The sequence below is a fragment of the Macaca mulatta genome, chromosome 1 (genome assembly GCF_049350105.2).
Source record: "Macaca mulatta isolate MMU2019108-1 chromosome 1, T2T-MMU8v2.0, whole genome shotgun sequence".
NCBI classification, from domain to species: domain Eukaryota; kingdom Metazoa; phylum Chordata; class Mammalia; order Primates; family Cercopithecidae; genus Macaca; species Macaca mulatta.
This window is the reverse complement of record NC_133406.1, coordinates 223,707,328-223,726,092: the sequence shown is the minus strand read 5'-3', so window position 1 is coordinate 223,726,092 and position 18,765 is coordinate 223,707,328. Positions and strand designations below refer to the sequence as shown.

At 44.7% G+C, this 18,765-nt stretch overlaps 1 pseudogene; it reads left to right on the top strand.

The window, feature by feature from the left end:
• The first annotated feature begins 16,837 nt into the window (after positions 1-16,837).
• LOC711931 (protein FAM8A1 pseudogene) lies at positions 16,838-18,083 on the top strand (annotated as a pseudogene).
• The last annotated feature ends 682 nt before the right edge of the window (positions 18,084-18,765 follow it).

Below are 18,765 nucleotides of genomic sequence, written 5' to 3'. Positions count from 1 at the left end.
AATAATAAAGAAAGCTCTGCATGGGGAAAAGTTTAGCATGAAATTTTGGGGTGAGGGATGGGAGCAGGGAGACAAGTCAGAAGGTGGCAGCTATTTCAGCTGAAGAGAAGCCACTGCGTTCAATTCACTCTTTGTGGGGAAACCAGAAGCGACCGGCTTGCTGGGCAGGACGTGGGGAACGGGAAAGGGCAGGGACAAGAGTCCCTCCCAGATTTGGAGATTTATTTACTCATTGATTTATTATGAAGTAAATCATGAATACAAACCAAGTTTTTTATAATGTTTCTGAATGACTTAAAGAATAATTATGGAATGAAAACCTGTGTACTCTGGCTGGCTGAGTGTGGTGGCTCACACCTGTAATCCAAGCACTTTGGGAGGCCGAGGCGGGTGGATCACGAGGTCAGGAGATTGAGACCGTCCTGGCTAATGCAGTGAAACCCTGTCTCTACTAAAAATACAAAAAATTAACCGGGCGTGGTGGCGGGCACCTGTAGTCCCAGCTACTTGGGAGGCTGAGGCAAGAGAATGGTGTGAACCTGGGAGGCGGAGCTTGCAGTGAGCCAAGATCACACCACTGCACTCCAGCCTGGGCGACAGAGTAAGACTCTGTCTCAAAAAAACAAAACAAAACAAAAAAACAGAAAACCTGTGTACTCTCAGCATCTTCTCTTTTAAAAAGGGAACATTCCAAACCCCTCTGCAACCCTATGGAGGCGCTTCCTACTTCCTCCCATACCCGGGATTCTCACTCATCTGAAATTTGCATTTATCATTCCTTTGCTCCTCTTTATAATTTCCCCATGTGAGTATCCCTGAACTGCAAACTGTTTAGTTTTGCCTGTTGTTAGAAATTTTTTCACAGGGCCATGTTAATGTTGGTGTTCTGTGACTCTCTTCTTTCATTCAGCACCGTATTAGTGTCATTCATGTTGTACATCACCATAATTCGTTCCTTCTTATTGCTACAAAGCATTCCATTTTATGAATTGAATTTATATTATTATTATTTTGAGACAAGGTCTGGCTCTGTCACCCAGACTGGAGTGCAGTGGCACAATCTCAGCTCACTGCAACCTCCAGCTCCTGGGCTTAAGTCATCCCCCTACCTCAACTTCCCGAGTAGCCGGGATTAGAGGCGTGTGCCACCATACCTAATTTTTGTATTTTTTGTGGAGACGGGATTTCACCATGTTGCCCAAGCTGGTCTCGAACTCCTGAGCTCAAGCAATCCACCTGCCTTGGCCTCCCAAAGTGCTGGGATTACAGGCGTGAGCCACCGCCGGGCCAGATGAATGGAATTTATTATATACAATTTATTCATACTTTTTTGTCAACAGGCACGTGGGTCGTTTCCATTCTTTTGTCATAATAGTCAATGCTGCTGTCAACATTCTTAGGGATGTTCCTGGTGTGCACATTCACGAATCTCTCTAGAATATGTATCTAGATGGTTTTTGGCTTTATGAACAAGAAGAATGGTGGAGCCATGGGAAAAGAAGGGAAAGGATCAGTCTGGAGGAAACAATCACTCACTCAGGTAGGCTAGCTGCTCTAACAAATAGACTAAAACATGTATAACTGCTCAGTAGCAATATATGTTTATTTCTTGCTCGTGTTGACCCTTTAAGGCTGGTCAGGTCTGAATGGTAAGCATGCATGTGTATCAGGGTGGGATGGGGGATCTCTGCTCCACACAGGCACTCAGGGACCCAGGCTAATAGAGGCGCTGCTGTTTTCCAAATGTGACTTCCAAGATCACCCTGGATGTTGACCTCGAGCCAGCAGAAAGGAGAAGAGAAAAGACGGAGAAAGCAAACCTGCTTCTTAATCACGTCGGGTCAGAAGAGACACACATGACTTGCACTTACAGTCCATCAGCAAGAACAACTCAGTGGCCATATCTGGATGCAAGGGGCTCTGCGTAACGTGGTCCTCGCCTGGCAGCCGCCTCCCAGAGTCAAATCCATGCTGTAGAAGAGGGAGAAGGAGTTCTTTGCTGACTCAGAAGAGAAAAAGAATGGGCCAGGGAAATAAAATAAAATCTCTCCCCAAGGGAGGCACCCCAGGTCTGAACCCTCAGTTTGTAGCTCCAGTTTTATTGCTGCTCACTTCGTGGTATCCTATCCTTAGGGATTGAGAGTCAGCCTTCCTCTCCTAGCTGTGGCCATACAAAGCTGGACTTAGCCCCTGTAGGTTCCTCTCTGCCTGCCCTCTCACCCCACTCCCAGCACATTCATCCTGCAGTCCTGTGTTTCAACCACGGATCAACAGCCACAGCAAGTAGTTTCCTGGAGAGAGACGAATGAGTCAGTATAAGCAGAAAAAAAGGGCCCATCAAGGGTGACTGATGAAGGTGTTTGGAGAAATGTCTCTTTCCATCTTTCCCGTTTCCCTGTCAGTGGGAATGAAGCAATGGAGATGCCAATGTGGAAGCAGGGTGAGGCTGATTGCCAGCCTGTACCTGCCCACTGCCCACAAATGAGAGCTTTGCAGATGGGAGGTGGAACCAGGAGCCGACTCTCAAGTACACTCCCATTAATTCATTAGATGTTTATTGAGCATGGACTGTGTGCCCAGACAGTAAGTGGCAATGGCTGCAGCATAGTTGAAAGCATGGATTCTGAGGCCAGACTGCCAGGGTGTGCTTCTTGGCGTTGCCATTTGTCAGCTGTGTGACGTTGGGGAGGTTACTTAACCTCTCTGAACTTTGCTTTCCTTGTCAGTAAGATGGGGCTAATAGTGGTACATATCTTGGGGAGCCATTGTGAACAGCGTTAAGAGGTGGTCCAGGGAGGAGCTCGGCCTTGTGCTTGGCAGTCAACAAACAGCAGCTGTCTGTCAGGGAAGGATATAACTTGAGGCAGCTTGCCCAAGTAAACGAAAAAGGCAGATGTGCTTGGCTCTGAAGACTCGGTTTTTCTGCACTGCCACCCAAGGAGTCTCTTACCCACTTTTTCCTGGTGACAAATATGGTTTTAGAAAGTTACAACTGGACACTTAAAAAGTCTGGCTATAGGCTGGGTGTGGTGGCTTACGCCTGTAATCCCAGCACTTTGGAAGACCGAGGCAGGCGGATCACAAGGTCAAGAGATCGACACCATCCTGGCCAACATGGTGAAACCCCAACTCTACTAAAAATATGAAAATTGGCTGGGCGTGGTGGCAGGCGCCTGTAGTCCCAGCTACTCGGAAGGCTGAGGCAGGAAAATTGCTTGAACCCGGGAGGCAGAGGTTGCAGTGAGCCGAGATCGCACCATTGCACTCCAGCCTGGGCGACAGAGGGAGCCTCCATCTAAAAAACCCCCCAAAAAAGCCTGACTACAGCAAAGCTTTGATAACAAAGCAGGTATGTGTATCCCCCATTTGCCCACCATGATGGGCCAGTGGCCGCTCCCCCAAGACTCACAGATGAGTCAAGCAGTGGGCAAGTTTTTTTGAGGCTTGGGGCAAGAAAAGGGCTGGGATCCCTGTTCCCCCAAGTGCATCCCCCCAATTCTGGGCCCCAGGCCTGGGTCTCCTGGTTCACAGCATTTCATTGTTAGGTTGGTGGTGAGGATTTGAGATGGTTCCTGATAGGATGTCAGGGGGCAAGGGTCACCTTCCGAGTTCCTGGAAAGGAATGCACACTCAGAAACCCAGGCTGAACATTGCTGGCGTGGGCGCTTGGTGGATGTGTGTGTCCTGAACCAGCAGATGGAAAGAAACCACGGCTCAGCTGGCTCTCTGAAGCAATGCTGTCTTTCAAGAACTGGAAGCCAGCACTAAAGCTAGCTCCATAGTTTCTTTTCCAAACCCTTCTTGGGTCTTTAAATAAGTCTTGGCATTCTGAGAAACTGCATCTCAATGCCAATTATCTTAACCCAAAACATCTCAATCACAGAAATTACAGCTGCCTCGGGCAGTTTCCAGTGCTCCAGCAAGCAGGGACCTGAGCAGGGCTGGGCAGGGCATCGTTCAGAAGTAAGTGTTTATGTGAGTAACGCTCCCCAAGAGGCTACTGGACAGCTCAATCAGCATATTTACTTACTGGTTTGTTTTTTTTTTTTTTAATTCCCTTGGCACTTTCCTCTATGGATTTGAGGTGACTTATATTAAGAGTACATTCAACAAGCTGATGATTAATTTTTTTTTTTTTAATTAAGACACCAAGGCCAGGCGCGGTGGCTTACGCCTGTAAGCCCAGCACTTTGGAAGGCTAAGGCAAGTGGATCAGTTAAGGTCAGGAGTTTGAGACCAGCCTGGTCAACATGGTGAAGCCCCATTCTACTAAAAATACAAAAATTAGCCAGACATGGTGGCGGGTGCCTGTAATCCCAGCTACTCAGTAGGCTGAGGCAGGAGAATCACTTGAACCCAGGAAAGGGAGATTGCAGTAAGCCAAGATTACACCATTGCACTCCAGCCTGGGCACTGGAGTGAGACTCTTTCTTGAAATAATAACAACAACAATAATAATAATACACCAAAACAGAAAAAAAATCCAGAAAATAAAACCCACAGTAAAGGACAAATATATGACCATAAGAACCAAACTATAATTAGGATCAGAGCTTCCCAGCAGCCCATGCAAGAAGAGAACCAGAGTCAACCACCTAATTCTCATTATCAGAAGGAAGGGAGCATGCCAAAATGATTCCCATCATACATGGACCTTTATAAAGGAACATGGAGTGGTCAGTGTGCTCAACCACCTTGCAAGAGCAAATTCTACATTTGCTCTTAGCCAAAAGGCCAAGAAGCAGTTGCAAGACCAAATTCGATGGGAGATTTCTTATGGCTGAGCCTCCATTTGCTTATCTGTAAAATGGGAATAATACTTACCTTCATGGGGTGTTTGAGGACTAGAGCAGTACCTGGCAGACAGTAAGAACCTAACAAATGTTTATTTCTTCATTTTCTATCCCCAGCAAGCTTAGTGCCTTCTTTATCCTCTCCAGGGTAGCTACCTAATCCTCACACCTATTTTACACGGGCACAATTTTCCCTACTATGTATCCAGCTCAGCAGCAGATTCTGGGGATACAGAAGTGGGTGAGCAGATATGGAGTCTGCCTTTAGGAAGCTCACAGGTTAGTAGAGAAGCAGGGCAAACGGACAGTAGCAACATGGTATGATAAGTACAATTGTAAAACCATAATAATAACTGTAATAGCTTCTATTTTTTAGCAGGTAACCTGAGTTTGTTACTGTGCTTGACAAGAACAGAATAAGAAAGAAAACCTATAGACATAACAATAAACCCATAAATGCAAAAATTCTCAACAAAACTATTAGCAAACTCAATTCAAAAATCATCAGATTATACAATATCAGATCAGAATAAATTGATCCCAGGAATGAAAGTTGCATCTTAGAAAATCAATTCAACAGGTTAATAGATCAAAGAAAAAATTTACATGATCATCTCAATAAATCAGAAAAATAGTTAATAAAATTGCCATTTATGATTTTTAAACAAAACTTAAGCTAAGAGTGAAAAGAAACTTCTTTAACCCCATAAAGAATAGCTATAGGCCGGGCATGCTAGCTCACTCCTGTAATCCCAGCAATTTGGGAGGTTGAGGTGGGTGGATCATTTGAGGTCAGGAGTTTAAGACCAGCCTGGGCAACATGGTAAAACCCCATCTCTACTAAAAATACAAAAATCAGTGGGGCATGATGGCGCGTGCCTGTAATCCCAGCTACTCAGGAGGCTGAGACAGGAGGATTGCTTGAACTCAAGAGGCAGAAGTTGCAGTGAGCCGAGATCACGCCACTGCACTGCAGCCTGGGTGAGAAAGCAAGATTCTATCTCAAAAAAAAAAAAAAAAAAAAAAAAAAGCTACAATAGTGATTCTCAAAGTGTGGTCCCCAGACCAGCATTAGCATTATCAGCATTACCAGGGAGCGTGTCCAAAATGGAAGTCCTCAGGCCCACCCAGACCTTCTGAATCAGAAACTCTGGAGGCTGGGGGAGCAGCGGTCTGTGTTTCAATAAAGCCCTTCAGGTAATTCTAGTGCCACTGAAGTTTGAGAACTACTGATCTATAAGAAACTCACATCAAAAATTATTCTTAATGATAAAGTACTGGAACCATTCCTTCTAGGATCAGAATAAGAATACCCATTATCATAACTGTTCATCAGCATTGAACAGAAGGTTCTTGCCATTGAGTTATAAGATTAGAAAGGAATTATCATATATGCAGAAAATCCAAAAGAATCTACAAAGTAGAAGAATTCATAAGAGGGTGTAGCGAGGCTGTCACTATAAAACCAATATACAAAAATCAATTGTATTTTTTTTCTTGTGGGACAGGGTCTTGTTCTGTTGCCTAGGCTGGAATGTAATGGCTCAGTCACAATATACTGCAGCCTCGACCTCCTGGGCTCAAGCAATTCCCCCACCTAAGTCTCCCAAGTAGCTGGGACTACAGGTGTGTGCCCCCATGCCTGGCTAATTTTTTTTTTTTTTTTTGTAGAGACAGGATCTCACATGTTGCCCCAGCTGATTACGAACTCCTGGCCTCAAGCAATCCTCCCGCCTTGGCCTCCCAGAGTACTGGGATTACAGGTATGAGTCACCACACCTGGCCTAACTACATTTCTATATACTAAAAAGAAATAGAAAATGGCAAATTTGAAATATACCATTTATAATAGCATCAAAAAGTAAAAAACAGCATCTCTAACAAAAGATGTGCAAAAACCTTATGGAGCATACTATACAACTGTATTGAAAAAACATTAGAGGAGATCTAATTAATGGAGACATATGCCATGTTCATGGATTGAAAGGCTCAATATTAAAAAGATGTCAATTCTCTGCAAGACCTACAAATCAGTGTAAATCCAATCAGAATTTCTACAGGGTGTATGTATGTGTGTGTGCACATGTGAGAGGGGAGGGGAGGGGAGGGGAAGCGGGGCGAGGCAGGGCGAGGCACTGGATGGGAAGGGGAGGGACTGGACAGGAAGGGAAGGATATTTATAAGGTGATTCTAAAATTTATATAGAAGTGCAAAGAGCCAAGAATACCTAAGTCACCCTTGAAGATGAAAAGATAAGAGAAACTTGCTCTACCAGATATCAAGACTTATTATAAAGCCACAGTAATTAAGACAATATGGAACTTATGCAGAGACAAATAGACCAATTACACAAAAGAGAGGGCAAAACATTTTATTATAGAATGATAGCAGTTGTTTATTAATCCTATATACTTATCAGTCATCATTTGCATGTGTAACAAATACATTTTCTCCTAGTTTGTGGTTTATATTTCTACTCTGTTAACCAGAGTTATTTCTACTCTTTCAAAAACCAGAAGCTCTTACTTTTATTAATTATATTACATGCATTAATAATATATTAAAATAGTTAAACTTATCATTCTTTCCTTTTTATCATTTTGTTCTTTGTGAACCAGTATCTAAGATGTACAAACAATGCTCCTACCATTCAATAAACATGAGAAAAAGAAGATAAACAATCCAACAGAAAAGGTATTCAACCTAATTAGTTATCAGGGAAATTCAAATTAAAACCTCAGTGGCACACTATTACATGCTCACCACTTAGGAAAAAAATAAATATACAAAATAGAACTGGTAGCAAGGATGTGGAGGAGCCAGATCCCTCACAACTGCTGATGGGAATGAAATTGGTACCAGCCCCGAAAAACAGTTTGTGCTACTCACTGAAGTTGAAAATGCCTACACCCAATGCGAGAAATTCGACTCCTAGGTAATACTTAGAGAAACCCTTGTTCTGCCTCAGGAGACATGAATATCCATAGCAACATTGGTCATGTTATCCAAAAACTAGAAACAGTGCCCATCACCAGTAGAACAAATAACTAAATTGTGGTCTATTCATACAACGGAATATTAGAGAGTGATAAAGATGAACAATTTATGACTCACACATCTGTGGCTGACAGCCACTGCTACTACCTGAGACCATCACTATAGCAATTACTACTGTTACTGCTTGAGACCATCATTACGAGACTGAATGAAGGGATGAATGTAAAAATGAAAACTTAAGACAAAAGAAACTATTATAAAGGAAGGGGAACCAGGCAGGAAGAAGAGAACTCCCTGCTTCTAGTGAGCAAGGCAGCCCCTGAGCTTCCACAGCCCTTCTCATTCGCTGGGTAGAAAGAGCAGGGAGGAGGAGGCAACGATTGGTCAGCTGCTTAATTGATCACAGGTTTATATTATTACTAACAGGCTTCAATTACACCTTATAACAAGAAACACTTGTGCCTGGGTCGTGACTGCCCTTGACAGTCCTTCTGGGCGGCAGACGCAGTTTGTCAGTTTGCCAACATTCTGCTTTCATGAGCACAGTTTGCTGTTTACTCATATAGCCTCCAGTGGTATACTGAGTTGATCATGACCCTCACTCCTTCAGCCTCCAACATACATCAACATGGATGAATTTCACAAACACCATGTTGAGTGAAAGAAGCAAGCCACGAAGGAATAAAGTGTGCTTTCATTCACATAAAGACAAAAACAGGCAAAACTAAACAGTAACCAATGCACTTGACCCATAATGTCAGCACTTTGGGAGGCCAACGCGGGAGGATCACTTGAAGCAGGAGTTTGAGGCCAGTGTGGGTAACATAGTAGGAACCTGTCTCTACAAAGAATAAAATAAAATAAATTAGCAGTCATGATGGTGTGTGCCTGTAGTCCCAGCTACTCAAGAGGCTGAGTTGGGAGGATGAGTCCAGGAGTGCAAGGCTGCAGTGAGCTGTGATTGCACTACTACTGCCCTCCAGCCTGGGTGACAGAGAAAGACCCGGTCTCTAAAACAACAAAAACAACAATAAAGTACAAACCATAAATGCAAGGGAATGATGGTCACAAAAGTCAGCGTAACTGTTAGTTCTGGGGGCGGGGGGATGTAGTCAGGGAGATGTCCCCAAAGGTGGCTCACTCCTGTAATCCCAGCATTTTGGGAGGCCGAGGCAGGCGGATCATGAGGTCAGGAGATAGAGACCATCCTGGCTAACATGGTGAAACCCTGTCTCTACTAAAAAATACAAAAAAAATAGCCAGGTGTGGTGGCAGGTGCCTGTAGTCCCAGCTACTCAGGAGGCTGAGGCAGGAGAATGGCGTGAACCCAGGAGGCGGAGCCTGCAGTGAGCTGAGATCACAGCACTGCACTCCAGCCTGGATGACAGAGCAAGACTCAGTCTCAAAAAACAAAACAAAACAAAAAAAAAGCGTACTGAAGACTTTCTGTTTCTTAACCTTGGTGTTGTTTACTTGGTACTCAGTTTAGTATTATCCTATAAATGCACATATGTTTACACACTCCTCCAGATGTATATTTTGCAATTTTAGAAGCTGCACGCAGATACAAAGGCAATCATGAATGCATATGTATGTGAATTAATCCAGTTACTCCACACTGTTCACACTGACGGGACAAAGAGGAGGTCTGGCCTCCAGCGGGCAGATTGCAGAGGACTGAGTAACCCACGATGGGGGCACTGGGGGTGGGCTGGCAGGGGACCAGCTGCTGGAAGCTTGGGGAAGAGCAGGGTGTTGCACAGTGGGGGACCACACCAGGATGCCATCACTGAGCCGCCTCCTGGAAAAGTTCCTGGGCACATGTGGGTGGATGGCAGCTGTGTCAATGAAGTCTTGCCTATTTCCTGGGGAGCGCAGGTGCATGGGCGTGGAGAAAAGAGGAAGGACCAGTCGCCAGAGGAAGATTCAAGTCAAGAATCTTAAACTTGGATCCCCAGGTGGGGTCCATGGCTCCATAAATCCGTCCAACTGTACACAGAAAATTCCATGTGTGTCTTTCAGGAGAGTGTGTTCCCAGCTGTCTTCTGCTGCTGGAAGGAGTGTTAACCCTCCCCCAGCCTGTAGAAGATGCCATGTGTGCCCACCCACTCCTCCTACAACCCCTCCTTCAGCTCAAAGAGACCCGGACTCTAAGTGCCAGCACCTGCACTGTTTACCTGAGGCCTTCTCTGACCACTGGAGCCTGCTGACCAAAGCGCCAGGGAACTAATACCACCTGGAGCAGCCCTCAGCCAATTGCAGAAGGGAGTGGGAGTATAAATGCCCCAGCTCCCTTGCTCCTTGGGCTAACTCTGAGGCATGGGCTTCACCCTACTTCTAGCACTCCTCAGGCGGGGTGATCTTCAGTTACCCACAGGTGGTAATCAGCTCATTAACAGACCCTTTATTCGCTTCTTTCCTTCCCTGACTCATTTTCCCACTCTCTACCTGTGTATACTGCACCTCCCAAATAAGCCACTTGCACACAAATCCTAGCCTCAGAATTGCCTTCTGGGGGAGCCCAAACTAAGAACCTCCCAGAAGATGAAGAACGCTAACTGGAGTCAGAAGAGGAAGCCCCTGCCTTCGTTCTGCATCCACTTGCCTGTAGCTTAAGGCAAGTTACAGCTTCTACCTGAGCCTCATTTTCCCCACATGTAAAAAAAGGAAAGCAAAGGGCATCTTGACTGCTTCCTTTAAATGTTCAAAAGGCTAAATGACCCCATAGGATTAGGAACCCTGCCTTAAACGATGTGTTTGGTGCTGGTTAATTTTTTTGTGTCAACTTGGCCAGACCACCAGCTCCCAGATGTTTGGTCAAACACCAGTCTGGATGTCGCTGTGAAGGTGTGTTTTGGTTGAGATTCACATTTAAATCAATAGACTTCTAGTAAAGCAGATGACTTTCGTTTGTGGTGGGCCTCGTCCAATTGGCTGAAAGCCTCCAGAGAAAAAAGACTGACACCCCCGCAAGGAAGAGGGAGTTGGAGTTCTACGCCTGTTGGCTTGAGCTGCAATATCAGCTCTTCCCTGGTCTCCAGCCTGCTGGCCTACTTAACAGATTTTGGATTTGCCAGCCTCTACAATCATGTGAGCTGAGCCAATTCCTTGAATTCTCTCTCTCCCCCACTCCATATATACAAACATACAGATATAGATGTAGATAGATATCTATCTACATCTATATCTGTACATCTATATGTTCTATTGGTTCTGTTTCTGTGTGTCCCCAGTGCCTAGGATAGAGGGGTGCTCAGCAGAGGGGTGCTTAGCAGGTGTCTATTGAATGAATCTAAACCAGAAGATCAGAGGGTCTGGGATCTTTTATCTCCCCCTGTATTTGGCCAGCAAAACCTTGTAGTTAAGGCTTTGCAATCAGCTAGATCTGGGTTCAAGTCCTGATTTCTTTTGCTAACAATTGTACAATCTTGGTTGAGTCATTCCTCTTCTCTGAGCCTGTTTCCTTGCCTACAAAGTGGGGTCAATAATGACTTCCTCATGGGGTTGAAATAAGAATTACGTGAGGCCGGGTGCGGTGGCTCACGCCTGTAATCCCAGCACTCTGGGAGGCCAAGGCGGGTGGATCACCTGAGGTCAGGAGTTCGAGACCAGCCTGGCCAACATGACAAAACCCTGTCTTTACTAAAAATACAAAAGTTAGCCAGGCGTGGTGGCATGTGCCTGTAATCCCAGCTACCCGGGAGGCTGAGGCAGGAGAATCGCTGGAACCCAGGAGGCGGAGGCTGCAGTGAGCCGAGATCACACCATTGCACTCCAGTTTGGGCGACAGAGCGAGACTCCATCTCTTAAAAAAGAAAAAAGAATTACATGAGGTGGTGCATGTCAGCAGCTCAGCCTGAAGCCTGCAGAGGGCTCAGCACACCAAAGTCAATGTCACTGGCTGGGAACATGAACATTAGGACCTACCATTCTCTGCACAAAGGTACCTGAGGAAATATTATTTGGGGGCAGCATATTTGAAATCAGAACATTCCAGAAAAATTGAGGCCTGAATTTCTTGAGACCTGGAAAAAGGGCCTGGCACATGAGTGCCGAAGAAATTGAATGGAGGAGGGGTGCACAAATAGTGTGTTACAGCCATTTGAGGCCCTGATTAGTGAAAAATAGGATGAGAGCACTAAAGTAAGAGGAGATATAGCAACCCCATGCCTAACTCTTCTCCATCATGGTTTCTGGGTCCCGGACTATAGGACCAAGAGGCATGTTCATTCTAAACCATTCTAAAGGCAGGTGAAGATGCCTGGGCAACTCTGCTTAGCAAGAAGGAAAGCTTGGTGAAGTCTGGGGCACCCGGGAAGAGAAGAACTAACCACCAACTAAACAGGCAGCTCTGCCAACACCCTTGGGACAGCACGATCCAGCCCTACCTCATGACTTCTGCTGAGTGTGAATCACAGAACAAATAAATTTTGGAAAAGAGAATCACTCAAGCCTGACAGAGGAGAATGTGAGGCGTCAGAGTTATTTCAAACCAGCCCAAGGTACAAGTTTTGTGGCAATGTTACGTGAACATAGCTCCAGGTTCAACCTTCAATTTGCCGTTGGAAGGATACGATCACAGTCCTAACCAGAAAAAGTAAAGTGATGAATCTGAGAGGTTGCAAACTGCCTGCAGCGCTCCAGTTTCCCGGCGTCGGCACTAACCATCTCCCACTTCTAGCCCCTCACCACTGCCCCAGCCCTGCCAACATCTCTCCTGACCAATATTGCTCTCATATAACAAGAGCAACTACAACATCAACAACTTGATGACAAATACCAGGAACATTTGTTAATCTCATTAGGCAGTAAATGAACATAAAACACCACAATCAAAATAGCAGAAACAGAAACAAAAAAGAAAGTTTCTGGACAGCCCAGGGTGAAGTGAGCAGCCTTGAGTGTTAAATATAGAGATGGGGTTTGATATCGTCCTTTGGAAAAGAGTTTCAAATATCAGGAGTTCAATCTCTAGGAAAATAAACAAAGAAGTAACTCTAATCAGACACAAATATTTATTAGGGATGCTTAATAGCAAAAAATCAGAATCGAGCTGGTCAAAATGTTAGAAACCTGTGGGAATGAGTGGGAAAATTGCAGTACCTCCATTTGATGCAATATATGAAACCTCTGAGGTCTTTATGGTAGTGTGACAAATACCTTTTATGTTAAGTGAAAAAATATGACTACAAAAGAAAATCATCCATGAAATGACAAAGAGCTAAACAAGAAAGTAGAAGTGGTCTAAGTGACGGTGGTTGTAGTAATCGTTACCTATGGAAATTGATTAAATTAGGCATGATTTGCTTTGACTGCATCTTTTAAGTTTTTAAAGTAGGGAAAAAGAGGGAAGGTCAAGTGTGGTGGCTCATGCCTGTAATCCCAGCACTTTGGGAGGTCTGGGCGGGCAGATCACTTGAGGTTAGGAGTTCGAGACCATCCTGGCCAACATAGTGAAACCCCATCTCTACTAAAAATACAAAAATTAGCCAGGTGTGGAAGCGGAGGTTGCAGTGAGTCGAAATCTCACCATTGCACTCCAGCCAGGGCGACAGTGCGAGACTCCATCTCAAAAAAAAAAAAAAGTAGCCAAGACATGGAAATAACCTAGGTGTCTATCAACAGATGATTGGATAAAGAAAATGTGATACACACACACGACACACACACCCAGAGGAATATTATTCAGCCTTTGAAAAAAGGAGAAAACCCTGCCATTTGAGACAACATGGATGAAACTGGAAGGACATTATCCAGGTGAAATAAGCTAGGCACATAAAAACAAATGCTGCACATTCTTACTTATAACTGGCATCTTTAAAAAGTTGAACTCAGCAACAGAGACGAGAAATGGTGGTTACTGGGGATGGGGGTAGGAGAAGATGGGAGATGTTAGTCAAGGTAAAACTTTCCATTACAAGATGAATAAATTCTGGAAAGCTAATATATAGCATGGTGACTATGGTTAATAATAATGTATCTTATACTTGAAATTTGTTAAGAGATTAGCTCTCAGGTGTTCACACACACACACACAGTAACACATGTAACTATGTGAGGCGATGGATATGTCAGCTTGATTGTAATAATTATTTCACAATGCATGTGTATAACAAAACATACACTTTTTTTATTTATTCATTTTTTCTGAGGTGGAATCTTACTCTGTCTCCCAGGCTGGAGTGCAGTAGTGCAATCTCGGCTCACTGCAACCTCCACCTCCCAGGTTCAAGGGATTCTCCTTCCTCAGCCTCCTGAGTAGCTGGGATTACAAGTGCATGCCACCACACCAGGCTAATTTTTGTATTTTTAGTAGAGATGGGGTTTCACCATGTTGGCCAGGTTGGTCTCGAACCCCTGACCTAAGGTGATCCACCCACCTCAGCCTCCCAAAGTGCTGGGATTACAGGTGCGAGCCAGCAATTACTGTTTCAAAACTATTATTAATAGTAGCAATACTGATTTATTTTTTCCAGCTTTCTTGAGGTATGATTGGCAAATAAAAATTATATACATTTAAAGTGTATAAGGCCATGCAAGGTGGCTCACGCCTGTAATCCCAGCACTTTGGGAAGCTGAGGTGGGTGGATCAACTGAGGTCAGGAGTTTGAGACCAGCCTGGCCAACATGGTAAAACCTCGTCTCTACTAAAAATACAAAAATTAGCTAGGCATGGTGATGGGCATCTGTAATCCCAGCTACTTGGGAGGTTGAGGCAGTAGAATAGCTTGAACCCAGGAGGCAGAGGTTGCAGTGAGCCAAGATCGTGCCACTGCACTACAGCCTGGGCGACAGAGCAAGACTCTGTCTCCAAAAAAAATAAAAAATAAATAATCTGTAAGATATGAAATAAAAAATTCTGTTAAAAATGGAAGGAAATAAAATTATGTGCTGGAAATGACTATTTGATTGAAACCAGGTAATATTTTTATTTTGTATTCCCTTCAACTCATATCCCCCTCCACCACCATTTTTCTTATCATCCACTTATAGTAAGGAGGGGGAAATGGTTTCTAAACTTTTTAAAAAGAAACTATGGAACTCACTAATTCTACCCTGCAAAATATGAGGTCTCCTTTGTGAGGTTTCCATCAACAGGAAGCAAAGTTCCAAAGCTGGTGGCATTTTGAGTCTCCTCCAGTGGGTAGGGTAAGATCCTTGAACATTGTCAGGGAGAGAAGTCTTCTTCAAACTCCCAAATAATGAGCTGGTTGTTTCCCCCCAAAATAGAAGAAATTTATCCTTTGACTTAGTCTCTGCCAAGATGGGGAAGCCTCCTTTCACCAGGGAGGGAAGCAGATTCTGAGCCTATTCTCCACTGGCTGGACCAGATACCAGTTGTCACCAGCACCAAGAAAGCCTCTCTCACATAGTTGCTATGGGCTCTTCACATCCAGCTGCCCAGTAGTGGAGGAAAAGTCTTGGACATTGAGCCAGCTTGGGTCTAAATTCCCATTAAAATCCCTGGCGGCCAACATCATGAAACCCTGTCTCTACTAAAAATACAAAAATTAGCCATGTGTGGTGGCAGGTGCCTATAATCCCAGCTACTTGGGAGGCTAAGGCAGGAGAATTGCTTGAACTCGGAAGGTGGAGGCTGCAGTGAGCCAAGATCATGCCATTGCAATCCAACTCAGGCAACAAGAATGAAACTCTGTCTCAAAAAAAAAAAAAAATTAGCTGGGCATGGTGGCAAGTGCCTGTAATCCCAGCTACTCAGGAGGCTGAGGCAGGAGAATCACTTGAACCCAGGAGGCAGAGGTTGCAGTGAGCCGAGATCACACCACTGCACTCCAGCCTGGGCAACAAGAGTCCTTCTCAAAAATAAAAAAAAAAAAGAAAGAAACTAAAAATACAATACTGTTTATAATCACTCCAAAAAAATTGTTAGGTTTAAATCTAACAAAACATGTAAGAGATTTACATGTTGAAAGCTACAAAAGACTGATGAAAGAAATCTAAAAAGCATCTCAATAGAGACACACACCATGTTCATGAATTGAAAGACTCAACATAGTAAAGACGTCAATCTTCCTCAAATTGATATATAGATTTAATGCAATTGCTATCAAAATCTTAGCAAGATGTTTTTGAAGATATAGGCAGGTTTATTCTAGCATTATATGGAAAGCCAAAGGAACTATAATAGCTAAGACAATTTTGAAGAAGAATAAAGTAGAAGCAATTTGTCTATAGATATAGTTTGGATATTTATCCCTGCCCAAATCTCCTGTTGAGCTGTAATCCCCAATGCTGGATGTGGGGCCTGGTGAGAGGTGTTTGGATCATGGGAGCAGATCCCTCATGGTGTTAGGAGAAAAGCTGTGTGTTGGGAGAGAAGCTGAGGCAGGGCTTGCATGTCTGCTAGACTTGCTGGCTCCTTGCTTCTAGCACTCCCATTATCTCAAGAAGCCGTATGTTTCTCATTCACTTGATACACTGTTTCCTTTCAACACCCACATCCTCACCACCTCTTTGTTTGAGCACCAATAAATAGCATGGGCTCCCAGAGCTCGGGGCCTTTGAAGCCTCCAAACTCGCAATGGCCCCCTGGTCCCACTTTCTCTGTCAAACTGTCTTTTTCTCATTACTTTGACTCTGGGGGACTTCATCGCCCCCACAACCTGGTGTTGGGTCTGATCACCCCAAACGTTCCTGGCACCCAACATGGGACGACAAAGACCCCGGTGAAGGAACGCCAGAGTGTGTGAAAGCAGAGGATACATTGTCAAAGGACACCTGAGGACGTCTAAAAGAACCTCTGTGGGAAAGCTGAGCGCTTGGAAGAACCAGGGTAACAATGAGACAAAGTGAAAGCAGACATTCTGCTTATTTAAGTTTTTTAAAGCATTTGTTATGAAGTGGGGGCGTAGAAGTACTCAAGAGTTTGCTATCACTTTTTTAGTATGGTAAAGCAGTTTTGCCCATTGTTCCCGAAACAGGGTACTATAGAGTTGCATGAATGGGTGAGAATTGGAAGAGATTTTAAAAGGGCATATAAAGATGGAGCAGTCACAGGTGCCGCGGGGGTTGCTGCTGGGGTGACGATGGTTGGGGGAGAGGGAGCCCAAGGCCACCCTCCCGGGCGCGGGGAGGGCAGAGGGGACCAGGAGCCCGTCCCTTCGCTGCGGGACCTTCTGCCGCGGCCATCCCATGGCCCCACGGCAGCCCCCAGGCTGGCCCAAGGCCGCAGGCCTCTCTCAGCCGCTGCTGCTGACACGTCGGAGCGGCCCCGCGAGCTCGGGAGGCGCAGGGAGGCAGCCTCCAGCTCCAGTGCCAGGCTGCAGGAGCAGGCGGAGCAGCCAAGGGCCCAAAGCCGCCGCGCCGTGGGAGAGACCGGCACAGCTGAGCGCCCACGAGTACTCCCAGCAAATGCACAAGTGGCTGTGGCAGTCCTGCTGCGGCTAACTCACTTGGCGCAGCAGCCTGGCTGCCTTCCCCGCCTATTGCAGCCTCCAACGGCCCTCGCAGAGTTTCCCTTCGGGCGGCGCTGCAGTCCCTCGGGCCTCGGGGTCTGACCCAGGGACGGCTGCTGGCATCAGCACCGCTGCTCCAGTTGCCGGCCTGAGACCCCAGGCTCCTCAGGTGCAGGCGTAGGTCCGAGCCACTCCAGTGACAAAGGTAGGATGTGCAGCCCCCTTGCGAAGCCCAAGTGAGACCGGGCACCAGGCAGGCAGAGAATATGTTATTCCATCCTTGACTCACAGATTTATGGCAGAGATGGTGGATTTCTTTATTCTCTTTTTGTAAAAGCAACCATTGTCTTAAGCATTATGCGCCTCAGTGGGATAAAGGATATCTCTTAAGTTTGCTATGCATTATATAATGGAAAAAACAGATGAAGACATCAATGGAAAACTTGCAGAAAATTATGGTTGTGTCTCTTATATACAGATTATTAGTTTGTTTTTATGAGATAATTTGCATTTGGGGAGCAGTTGGAGCTACCCCAGGGAAGTTCCTGGTGGGGCTTCAAGTTGTGACATGTGATAGATACATCAGTGCTTATTGCACTAAGTCGGGTTTCAGTGATTCCTTCCTCACATGTCAGCATTACAACGTCCACTATACGAGCTATGATCAAAAATTTTTTGATTGCTTCTTTTTTCTCTGCTTTCATCACACTGCTGTTTTTTTCAACATAATCGAACAGCCTATGACATTGTAGCAGGAACCATTGTGGTCAAAAGAAATGGGGTCAGATGTTGCCCCCACAAAGGCCTGATTTCCACACGCTATAATGACAAGATTAAATTATGTATCAAGGCCATCAGTATCCCTGGGTTACACTAATTGATGATTTAGAAATTAAAGCAGTCACTCCAGTGTGATGCAGGTCACTACTCTGAAAGTACTGATTTTACTTGAATGCCCAATAACTTTTCCAGAAGAAAAACCTATTAAATTCAAGAATTCAAATTTTTAGATCAAAAAGGCAAGTGATTTTATAAACAATGGACAATATATACTTAAGATCTATGGCACTTTCTTAAGGTCTAAGAATTTGCTGAAAGCATTTTCAGCTTTGAAATCTGCAAATGAAACTTTAAAATTTATTTTGGTTTATCCCGAAATAATGGAAAATGTCCAGTTGTGTTTTGTAAGCATCTATGTAACTCATCTTTTAGTTCATACTTCCTGGGGAGCCACCAAAGAAGGTCCCCATGGCAGTTAGGGGACCCTTACCCTCAGGAACAGTCGGTCTATTACTTGGAAGGTCTAGTCTAAATTTAAAAGATGTTACTGTACAAATGGGAATAATTGACTCTGGTTATACTGGAAAGATTCAATTAGTTATTAATTCCTTGACTCTGTGTTCTGCCTCCCCAGGAGAAAGAATTGCTCAGTTGTTGCCGTTACCTTACATAAAACTAGGAAGCAGCACAGTGAAAAGAACAGGAGCCTTTGGTAATACTAATCCAGCAGGAAAAGCTGTGTATTGGGTTAATCAAGTGTCTGACAAAAGACCTATTTG